The sequence below is a fragment of the Ruditapes philippinarum genome, unplaced genomic scaffold, assembly GCF_026571515.1.
Source record: "Ruditapes philippinarum isolate M1 unplaced genomic scaffold, ASM2657151v2 ctg5637_1_1_1_1, whole genome shotgun sequence".
Lineage (NCBI taxonomy): Eukaryota > Metazoa > Mollusca > Bivalvia > Venerida > Veneridae > Ruditapes > Ruditapes philippinarum.
Genome location: NW_026860170.1, coordinates 48,861 through 60,725, shown reverse-complemented (window position 1 = coordinate 60,725; position 11,865 = coordinate 48,861).

The window sequence follows — 11,865 nt, the reverse complement described above, 5'->3', positions numbered from 1 at the left end:
TCTAGAGATGAAAAAGAGTTTATATAGGTCCATATGTTTTAAGGTGTGTAGGAATTAAAAACGCGAACACGGGGAGACAGTTGGACTGTCTGACTTACAAATATGACAAAGTGATTACAGATTTTACATTTTATGGTGGGAATATGCTTATGTTATGTCTTAATAAATGTTTGCCAAGTTTAATATATAGAACTATGTGTAATAATGTCTTATAAAATGTTTTTGTTTTTATAATATTAAAAGCTGTATACTATTGTACACTACTGAAAAGGGAAATAATTCAATTAACTTTTATTATAACAGGAAGAGGAAGTGAGCCATTTCCCTTTCTATCTCCATTTCACAATCAAAACAGGAAGTAAAAATATAAAGCGAAATTAACATCCATCTTGTCAGGTAATAAGATTTTCTTGATTATTTTCATGGCAAAGCATTGAAGAGTCAGTACAAATTAATTTTATAAAATACACATAATTCAAATTTATAGTAACATTGGAATGCAAAAAGCTTTAAATATTTCAAAGGACATGGTAAATCAGCTCTTAATCACAGATTTAACAGAAAGTAGAATTTTGTTTTAAAGAGTTTTGTTTAAAAATGAAAATAGAAAGTATAAATTCAAAGTAAGTCGAAATATGGTTTAATACACCATAACACTATTATCTATATTCAATTCAAATCAATGTAATAAAGACCGAATATCTCAATACAAATATATACAGAAATCAATACAAAATACTGTATCTGTAACGAAATACTAATTAAACTGTTTCATGTTACATCAAGAGTTTGTTTTGTAAATTATTTAGTTCTTGATCGATTTTATGATTTTCTTTGTTACACTAATGTTTTTGATACCGAAAAATTCCTATTAAACGCCCACCCTTAATACAGGCCCCCTTTATTTCAGTGCTGAATTCAAGAGAAAATCCATAATTTTATTCAAATTTTGGATTTAGGGAAAATAATTTTTAAATAAACGCACCCCCGTTTGGAAAATGTTTAGCCACCGGGGTTGTTTAATAAGAATTTTACGGTATATGTTTACATTGTACTTACTGTCTTTGCAATAAGATAATATTATTGTAAATAGTCAAAAGTAAACTTGTTTCTGATTGCTAAAACCGAACTGAACTGAACTAAATACTGGTATGTATTTATCAATTAATATCATACACTTTCTAAACTGTATTATGCAAATAAAAATTAAATATTTTTTATGCATAAGTTGGTTTGAAAAAGGACCAGATGTTTGTTGGTAACTCATTTTTGTGTGTTGATATTGAAATCCCTCAATTTTTAATAAACCGCTTGCTGGAATTTTATTTGAAAATTTCATTTGTCTCATTTGAACCGAGACCTCGGATCTTGACCCGTGAAAATTCTGCAATGCACTCGTTTGAACTGTCATCAAATCAGCCCGCATGTCATTTCTGACACTTGACAATTTTCCATAAATTTCCGATGGCTGCATAGAAACTTAACTGTTTGCCTCCGCAAGAATTTCGAATTACAGAGCAATTAGCCCCGCCTACAGGTACAGTAGGCACGACGAAATATCCGCCTTAAAGCCGTTAAAGCCAATCACTGACGGGTCTGACACTGGTGGTTTGCATCATTTACAAACGGTCAGCGGGCTACATCCTAATAAATACCATACCCACTTATACCATTTTACCCTGTGACCTGTAAGGGGATAGTGACTAAAAGAGCGCAACAAAATGCATGCACTTGTGAAATTTAGAGATTCTAAATGGAAGGACTCTCGTCTTATGGTCAGGGTAACTATTTACATTAGGTGTCCCCCGTGCATTATTTCAGCCGCAAGTGGAAACCTGATTAGCACCGCCAAAGTTCTGTAAGCAAGCTGTATAGTTTCCTGACATGAAGCATCAAAAGACCCTGGTGGAATTCGAGTCTAGAGAGGTAAGGGGCAAGTGGTTGGAAATCAACGACCTTAACCAATCGAAAATGGACGCTCAATAAACCAATAATTAATTTTATACTTTAAAACATGGCACCAATAATCAACTTAGTCTGCAGAAAATAGTTCATCAATCTTCTTGTATATCTAATTATTCTGGGATCATCCTGTGTCTCATTTAACTTTTTATGTTATCATAGCAGCCAGAATTATGATAAAAGATTGAAATGAAACATCATGATAATAGACATTTTAGCAATGTATTTAAAAAAAGGAATAACAATTTATAATAAAACACGTGGCTTTGATATTAAACGATATCAATATCAAATGAAAAAAGAGGGAAGAGATACATCAAAGTTATTGATACATTTTTTAAAATAGCAACAAACTTTTACAAAATATTCTACTTTAAGAGTAAAATGAAAACGAGTCTTACGTAATCTTACTTAATTAAAATATGTCAGACTACAAGGAAATAAAAGTATTACTAGAGCTGTCACAGAAAAGACATTTAAATCCACTATCTTCATTAATGGAGTTTATTTTGGTCTATATATTTTAGGGGTGTAGGAATTACAAACGCGGACACTGGGGAGCCAGTCGGACTGACTGACTTACAAATATGACAAAGTGATTACAGATTAGCTCATTCTACATTTTGCGATAGGGATCTATTATGTTATGTCTTAATAAATTATTGACAAGTTTAATATATAGGACTATATGTAATGTTGTCTTATAAAATGCTTTTTTATCATATTAAAAGCTGTATACTATTGTTCACTACTGTGAAGCGAAATAATTCAATTAACTTTTAATATAACAGGAAGAGGAAGTGAGTAATTTTTGCTTTGTATCTTCATTCATAACCAAAACAGGAAGGAAAAATAGATATAAAAAAATTCATCCCTCTAGTCAGGTAATTAGAAATGCGTTTTCTTTATTATTTTCATGACATATCATTGAAGAGTCAGTACAAGTTAATTTTATACACATAATTGAAACTCATAGCAAAATCAAAAATAAGTAAAAGTATAATGTTTAAGTTAAAGGCCTCCCTACCTACTCTTATTGCCTTTTAGTGTGATATTATTTATAATAAAAACACTGAAAAAAAATAAATTCATTAGAACAGATCAATCAAACCCTTTTTAAAAATTCTGTACATTGGAATGCAAAAAGCTTTCAATATTTCAAGGACTTGATTAATCATCTCTTTATAACAGATGAAACAGAAAGTAGAACTTTATTTTAAAGAGTTTTGTTTTAAACCAAAAATAAAAATAGATACATAAAATTTAGTTTGTCACAATAACAGTTAACCCTAATAACAGTTTGTCCATACAAAAGAAATACAGGTCTGGTTATTTAAGAGTTAACTGCATTAGAAAACGGTGATAAATTATATCAACTTTTATGCAAAGTTAATATTTAACAAGAACGACACATATTTCCCCCTTTCTAGCCCTTGACTCATATTATTGGTAATTTTGATTTAAAAACTCGCCATAAATAGGTGCATGAAAGTGTTCAATAACGGAAAAAAGAAAAATAAGGAAAACTATAAATAGTTTTCAAGATAATGAGCGGAAACCATTCTGACATTAAAGCCCATGTGACCTTGACCTGTGAACTAGTGACCCAAAGTCAATAGGGGTCATCTAATAGTTATAACAAATCAATATTAGAAATATGAAGATTATGTGATAAATATTTTTCAAGATAATCAGCAGAAACAATTCTGACATTAGGGGCCCCTGTGACCTTGACCTTTGATCTAGTGACTTATAAATCAATAGGAGTCACTTACTAGTTATGACCAATCATTACGTGAAATATGAAGACTGTGAAAAATACTTTTTAAGATAATAAGTGGATTTCATTCTGACATTTAAGGTCTTTGTGACCTTGACCTTTGAACTAGTGACCCCAATTTTTATTGGGGTCATCTGATAGTTCAGACCAATCAATATTTGTAAAATGATGACTTTGTGATGAATCCTTTTCAAGATAATCAGGGGAAACCATCTGACATTTAAGGTCTCTGTGACCTTGACCTTTGACCTTGAGACTCCAAAATCAAGAGAAGTCATTTTAGTCCAGTCAATTTGTGAAAAAATACTTCAGAAAATGGGAAAAGCACCAAACTTGGTACAAATGATCTTTCATATATATAAGAAAAATTGAGCATGGGACCCATCTTTGAAAATCCAATATGGCGGGTAAAATCCGAAATGGCCGCCATACGTGTTAAAAATTTCAAAAAAGCTTGTTTTTTACTAAGAGAACTTAATAGATAGCTGCATATTAAGGTATTGTAATCAGAAAAATAGTTGTTATTAGTATTTAAACATTGCTTTGTCTTTTTAAAGCTATTACACTTAACATATTTTATTATTTCTGTTTGTCATTAGTTTTCACGACCCTGGAAATCCGATGAAATAAAATATTGTAGAGGTCTGTCATCGCTGTCTTCTAAAGATGTTAAGACATCATTTTTTACAACATTGCTTTTTGTTTACAATGTTATATCACAAGGAAATACTTATCAAACAGATTAAAGAAAAGTATTTAAAAGTTTTAGCATAACTTAAGCAAACAGAAATTAAATATCTGCCCATCAAGTCAGGTGTACGCCTTGCAATTTTATCTTGTTGATAGCTGTGAAAGGTATTAAACAAAGAAGGTGTGAATAATAGAATTATAAGCTAACATGTGTCAAATTTTAACAGTCATTTGGTATTTGAATTGTCATATCATAAAAATATGAAACTTTATAAAAGTGCATTATTTTAGAATATGTAAAAGAAAAAAACGAAAACCTGGCATTTGTTGTATAAAAATGGAACGATAATTTTGTAGAAATTTGCAGTTTACAGACTCAGATTTTGACACACCTTTGATAAAATAACTGCTTTTAAACACTACACATTGGTTTTCGATTGATTAACTGCTAACTTGACACCAAGTTCCAAGACTAATCTAGTCAGAAGTTACACTAACTCATTATTGTAAATAACATCAACCTTTTTTACCTTCGGGATGTATCAAAAATTGATATAATACCCCTTTACATTCTTTAATGCCACCACCACCCCCAATTATATGCCTTTATTCCATTTTGGTGTCCCTAAAAGTGCCCTGTGCCACAAAATATTACATTTAGTTGCTGAGTTTCATGCTTTTTGGCCTCCGTTTGCAATCATGTTTTCTCATACATGTATTTTATACACAGTTCCAAAAGGCATGTTCATTACAAAGTCAACAGCCCTTTATATGAAGACTCGGCATTTCCTCGCTATAATCAGATCAAGGAAAACATTATGGACAAACGTGCTAGATAATTTGCCATATCTTGGCTGAAGGCCTCAAATGTTTGTAAGATTCAAGATACGTCACCAAGTCTAAGGTTCAGAACGAATGGGACATTAAAAATAATATAAATACACCTTGCTGCCCATAAAACATCAGATACTCTAGTACCTAGGGTATTTCTCTCTTAATGCTGACAGCTGTGATGAATGTGTTGTTTGTTATTATTTAGAGTCTCGGTCAGTATTTTGTGCTGGGTGTTATAGCTCAGCAGTTTCTAGACTTGACAACAAATTCCAAATTTCAGTTGACATGCTTAAACAAGAAAAGAGTAAAGAATAAAGCATATTGATTTTCATCATCAAGATCAAGAACGTAAATTCCAAAATAGGCTATAAAAGCAGGTTTTGTTCCTTTGTGACAGATTTGATCTGACATGTGCAATTCTTTTTATGATATTAGACGTAATTACGAACAATTCCATAGAATTGGTTCAGTTTCGAAGCTCAAATAGGATAAACCTAATGGTTATCTTGTTTGCAGCTAGACATCCCAAAGAGCAACTTTACAAAGACAAAGAGCAAATATCCTAACTAAGGCTCTTTGCTACCAATCCCAGTTTTGTAATTTTGTTCTAGAATAAAACAAAAAAGTGACATAGCTCCCAGATATCTAAATAGCAATCCAAAGCTGCATCGTAATATAAGCTACCCACACAGAAAGTTTAAAAGTCAAAAATTTGAAAGAAAAACCAAATTATTTTTTTGAAAACTTATTTTTCTTTTTAAGCGCCCAGTGACCTGATCATGGGCACACACCCCTTTGGTAGAAATCCCAAAGTTGCATTTTTGATAAAAAGGCTCCCCCACATACAAATTTTTGATGTAAATTTAGGCCAAAGGGCAAACTCAAGTTTTTTAGGGGAAAACTGAATTTCTCTTTTTTTAACAGTTCCCTTTGACCTTTTAACATTGACACCAGGGTAAAAACCCCCCAAGTTCCCTTTTTAAAACCCCTACCCTTACACCAAGTTGGGTCAAAACCCAAAAAGCAAAGGCGAGCCTTTTTGAGCGAAAACTGAATTTCTATTTTTAGCAGCAGTGACCTTGATCACAAACACCTGGGGAGCAATTCCTAGCTGCCTCTTGATATAAGCTACCCACACACACACAGTTTAGTGTCTATAGGCAAAAACAAACTCAAGTTGAAACCAAAAGTTGACGTCCGCTCACCTGCACGCCTGCCGACTTTGGCATAACAATTACCGGTTTTTGTTGAAACCTGATTAACAAATTCATGTGACTTAACGTTTTCAGGACTGCATATCATGAACGTTGGTCTCTGTTGTATTCATAGTTAGAGATTCCTGTGATTGATTAAGCATGTTAAGTCACGGTTGTTATTGTTATCAAGTGTAGGGCTGTCAATCCTTTCAGGACTATGTTTAACATAAACTTCAGATAAAGTCTTACCTCAGATAGACTTCCTTCAACTAGAGAGATACTTGATACCATTATAATACATGAAATAGGACACTCAGCATCACCCATAGAATTTCAATATGCATAGAGCTTGCAAAGTGCAAAACTACACACTCTTTAAATATCTTCGTAACTAAGATTTAATATTGAACGTAAATGATGAAATTTTAAAAAAATTTAAGGAATACGTAGGCAATTTAATGACAATACCAAAATTATCTTATGTACTCAAATCACGCTAAAATGACATTTGTAAAAGTCCAAGCATGAATTTCGGTATCAATTCTATTTATTTTGAGTTTGAAGCGTAAATATAAACAAAATTTAGCCACCGACAGAATCACCGATGACTGTAAAATGTATATATTTTGAGGATTTACAGAATAATGAATGAAAAATTCAAAACAAACGAGGATATGAAAATGTTGCCTGTGTCTCCCTTTAAAAACATGAAAATAAATATTTGGTTTATATCTTTAAGGTTTCAATTACTCTCAAATTGAATTATGAATAATCCAACATGAAAGTGGTGTTAAATTTAATAGATCTGAGAACTCAATGCCTACAGGACCGTGTGTGTATTCTATGCCTAATGAGGGTCAATCCGACCTTTCAGGCACTATATAGTACCTTTGATACATACGCTTTTGTTCTTTCATTTTCATAGTATCATAAGATTTGTTTAACATGTAATTTAGGTAATATTTGGTGCTAGCAACAAATTGTTGATTAAGCTGAAGGAAATATAAATACTTCCAGCTTTCCTTGCATTTACAGGAATGAAATATGTTAAGACATCCTATTCTGTTTGTAAATTATGTAAATTCAGACATTACAATTTGAATACTTCTTATATGGTAAATTGTTCACAAGCTACACATAAAGCATTTTAAGGCATAATATCTCATAATTATTTGACATGATCGTCTACTAAGGATTACAAAAAAAAAATTGAATATGAGAAAATAATCAAAAAATATTTCAAAGTACTGAAATAGACTGTTTTGTAATCTCAGTAACTTGTTACCATAGAAACAGAAACAATTAATAGCATTATAATTGTTAACTAGTATCTACAATTATTAGTAATGCAAATCTCTCATGTTAAGTGCAAACTGGGGTTATTTCCAGTATAATTGTAAGTATAAATAGCCTCTAATGGAAAAGAAAGGTGATAATTCCATGTAATGGCGGCCATTTTGAAAAAATGGCTGCCATGGCAACCATCTTGCCATATATAAAATGGGTCCCATGCCCAAAATGTTTCTTTTGCCTTTATTAACATCTGTGCCAAGTTTCATGCTTTTCCCATTTTCTGAAGTATCTTAGCATATTTTGTTACAAATTGACTAGACTATTTACTAGTTATAACCAATCAATATGTGAAATATGAAGGCTTTGTGATAAAAAAATTTTCAAGATAATAAGCAAATATCCATTCTGACGTTTAAGGCCCCTGTGACCTTTTACCTTTAACTATGACCCCAAAATTTTATTGGGTCATTTTCTATTCCCGACCCAAACAAAATATTTGTTAAAAAGAAGAAATTTTGTGGAAAGAATACTTTTTAAATAATAGGGGAAAAACCATTCTGACATTTTTAAAACCCTTTTATTTTTACTTTTTGGGCCCCTTTAAGGGGACCCAAAAAATTTTTCGGGACTCCCAAATTATACGAACTACTTTTTTGAAATTAATTTTAGTTTGTGATTGGAAATCCTTTTTTTTAACAAAAATTTAATTTTAACCCCTTCTGACATTTAAGGCCCCCCTTACCTTTTACCTTCCCAAGGACCCAAAATCAAATAGGGGGTCCCTCCTTTAAATTTTTATGAAACCCAAACCCCCTATGTGAAATATGAAGAAATTTTTTATAAATAGTTTTCAAGATAATCAGCGGGAACCGTGAGGTCTACCGACAGACAGACCGACAGGCAGACCAACAGACAGACATTAGCAAAACAATATATAACCGAGGGGGGCATAAAAAGCATGTTTTGTTTGTTACATTGTACAAACACAGTTTAGGTCATAGAATTTTCTAGTTTAACTGGTGGACAAAGACTTAAGGTACCCTTCAATGCATTATTTCAGGAACGAACACCTGAGTAGAACTAACGACGTTCGGTTAACTAGCTAGGTAGCTTCCTAACAAGAGAATCTTACGTCCCTATCGGGATTCAAACCCACAGCGGTTATTTCAAAAACCTTAACCACACAGACGCCTCATATCATTTCAGAGTAACTGAAACATTAATTCAAAGTTAGTCGAAATATGGTTTATAACACACTAACACCATAACCTATAATAAATTCAAATCAACAAATTCAAGAACAAATATCTTAATACAAATATATACAAAATACTGGATCTGTAACGAAATACTTTACTAGTTAAACAGTTCTTTGTTCCATCAAGAGTTTGTTTTGTATTACTTGTATATTATTCAGTTCCTAGTCTATTTTATGATTTTCTTTCTGGCAATAATGTTTTATATTTTACATTTTACTTACTGTAATTGCAGTAAGATGATAATACTGTAAATGGTCAAAAGCAAACTTGTTGCTGATTGCAAAACACTGAACTGAACAAAGGACTAGTATGTCTTTTCATACTTTTTCTCAACTTATAAATGCAATTAAAATTTCATAACAATAAGACGTGATCTCCTCTTCTATTCTGTTCTAGGCATGAAGGATATAAAAATAATAAGTAGAAGTATTTAACAAAAGAAACTGAGTTGCTAATTTATACAAGTTTTCCTTTTCTTACATTACAGAATGTTTCAATCAACTGACAGCAGGAAACATATATCACTGATGTTATCAGAGGTTTTAGATGATATTGGTGTCAATGAAAGATTAATGATGAAAAGAAGAAGAGCTTACAAGTTGATTGAGACTATGAATAATATCACAATGAAGTCAGTTGGAATGAATTCTATTTCATATCATCTAGGTAGTAGGATTGAGGGAACAACTACTTTAGGACTAAAGTCAGACTTAGATCAGCTACTTCTTAGGAATAGTTTCAATGTAATACAGAACTGGTCAGAGTGGAAACACGGGAAAACAAACTACTTCATGATACAGGATGAGAACACTACCCCTGGGTACTGTTTCCTACAACTACTAAAAAGGGATAAACCTCTTCCTGCCACTGTTGTTCCTGATGAAGACTATATAACTGACTGGAAAGGAAGAATATTGCATAGGAACAAAGCATATTATGCTGATTATGGTAAATATGCTACACAACATGGACCATCAGTTAGTATACAGGGGCAAGAAGGACTCATTGATGCAGACCAAGTGTTCGCGTATCCCTGTAAATCATGGCCAAATACAGCAGAATCAAGATGGTTAGAGAGACAGGGTATTTGCAAATGGCCAACACAAGACATTAGAAGATGTGCAGCAAGTACTGTGTGTTGTGTTGTTCCAACTGGGAGTAAGGTCAGTGAATACCCTGAATTGGAGTGGAGAATATCTACCTCCCTGGCAGAAAGATGTCTAATGTTTGATTTAGATATGACACAAATTAAGTGCTATGTTTTGATGAAGATGATTCTGAAATCTCTTTTAAATCCTCAAGGGGAAATAAACATATCAAGTTTCATGTGTAAAACAATTCTTTTTCATTGTATAGAACAAAAAGAGCCTAGCATTTGGAAAGAGAGCAATTTATTAGAATGTTTAAAAGACTGTTTAGTGAAATTAAGCAGTTGTGTACAGAATGACAATCTGTCACATTTCATTATACCGGAAAACAACTTGATTGCAGGAAAATATACAGATGCGACAAAACATCAACTTTTAAAAAATATAAGTGATTTTGTACAGAATGATGTACAAAGTTTACTTAGAGTCAATATTGATAATCTTGGACAAAGACTTCAAGTAAAACTGAACTTGATACCAAAAAAACGATTCAATTTATATTCTTCAATGCATAATTTTGAAAGTGTTTCTACTTCCAATTACTTTTCAACCGCAATGTCTTGTAACTTTCACCATAATTTTTATTTGAAAGAATTAGGTAATGAAGATATTGGAATAATGAAGCAAACTGTAGATAGGCTAATGACCTACAATAACAATGATAATAAATTAGAACATGCTGCATTCACGTTCATAGCACCTTTTCTCTGTTCCACATATGGATCTGCCCTGGCCTCAGAAAGTATAGGTTCAAAACATCAAGTGTCACCTCAAGCATTGGTTTGGCTTTCAAATGGTTTAGAATCAGACATCTCATCTGGTAGACTGAAATTAGCTTCAGCGTACTACAGTGAAGGGAATATGAAGGAAACTGAACGTATTCTCCGACATACTGAAAGCCAGTTTTACTCTTTTCCTGTTGTCTCTCTCTGTAGCTGCTGGTATATATCTCCTGAAACAACAGAATCAGCAGAATTTAGAAAGGTATGTCATGAACAAAATGCGGACTGTGTAAAAATTTTTAATGCATTTTGTGTCAGATTTTTAAAAAAAGAGATCAACTGTGTTCCTCCTGAACTTCAATATGAAATGTTCAGATCTACAAAAGATGACAAGAAACACGGAGATGGAGATGAAGATTGTTCGATGGACTGGGCTGTAGTAGATTCTCTTTCTTTCCTGTACTTCCTACAATATAAAGTCTACAGGCATTTTCATAGATATAAGGACGGACAACAAGTTCTTAATAAACTTGGAAACATCATAAAAACAGATAAAAGCCTGATACATAAAGAAACAGCTCTCAATATCTTAGGACAATGCTTGGAACAAGAAAACAGACCTAAACAGGCATTACAATGTTACCTACTTTCTCTGCGACAAAGAGCAAGATACAATGTGGCAAGAATTCATATATGCCGGCTTCTCTCCTGTTTACTAGTTGGTAAGAAAAATTGACAAAAACACAAGCATGAAAAGTTTAATTATAATGTAATGCTTGTTCCGGTTGAGCTCTCCTACTGATAAATATATATTCTTACGTGCTTATTTTTCTGTGTAGTCTATAGGTTTCTAATCAAATATACAGGAGAATGTAACCAGAATGAGATTTATATAATGAGACGTGTTAGCTGAGTGCTATATTGATCAATGGAGGATATGTCCTATATATATCATGTCAGCAACATAGTTTACAAATTAAT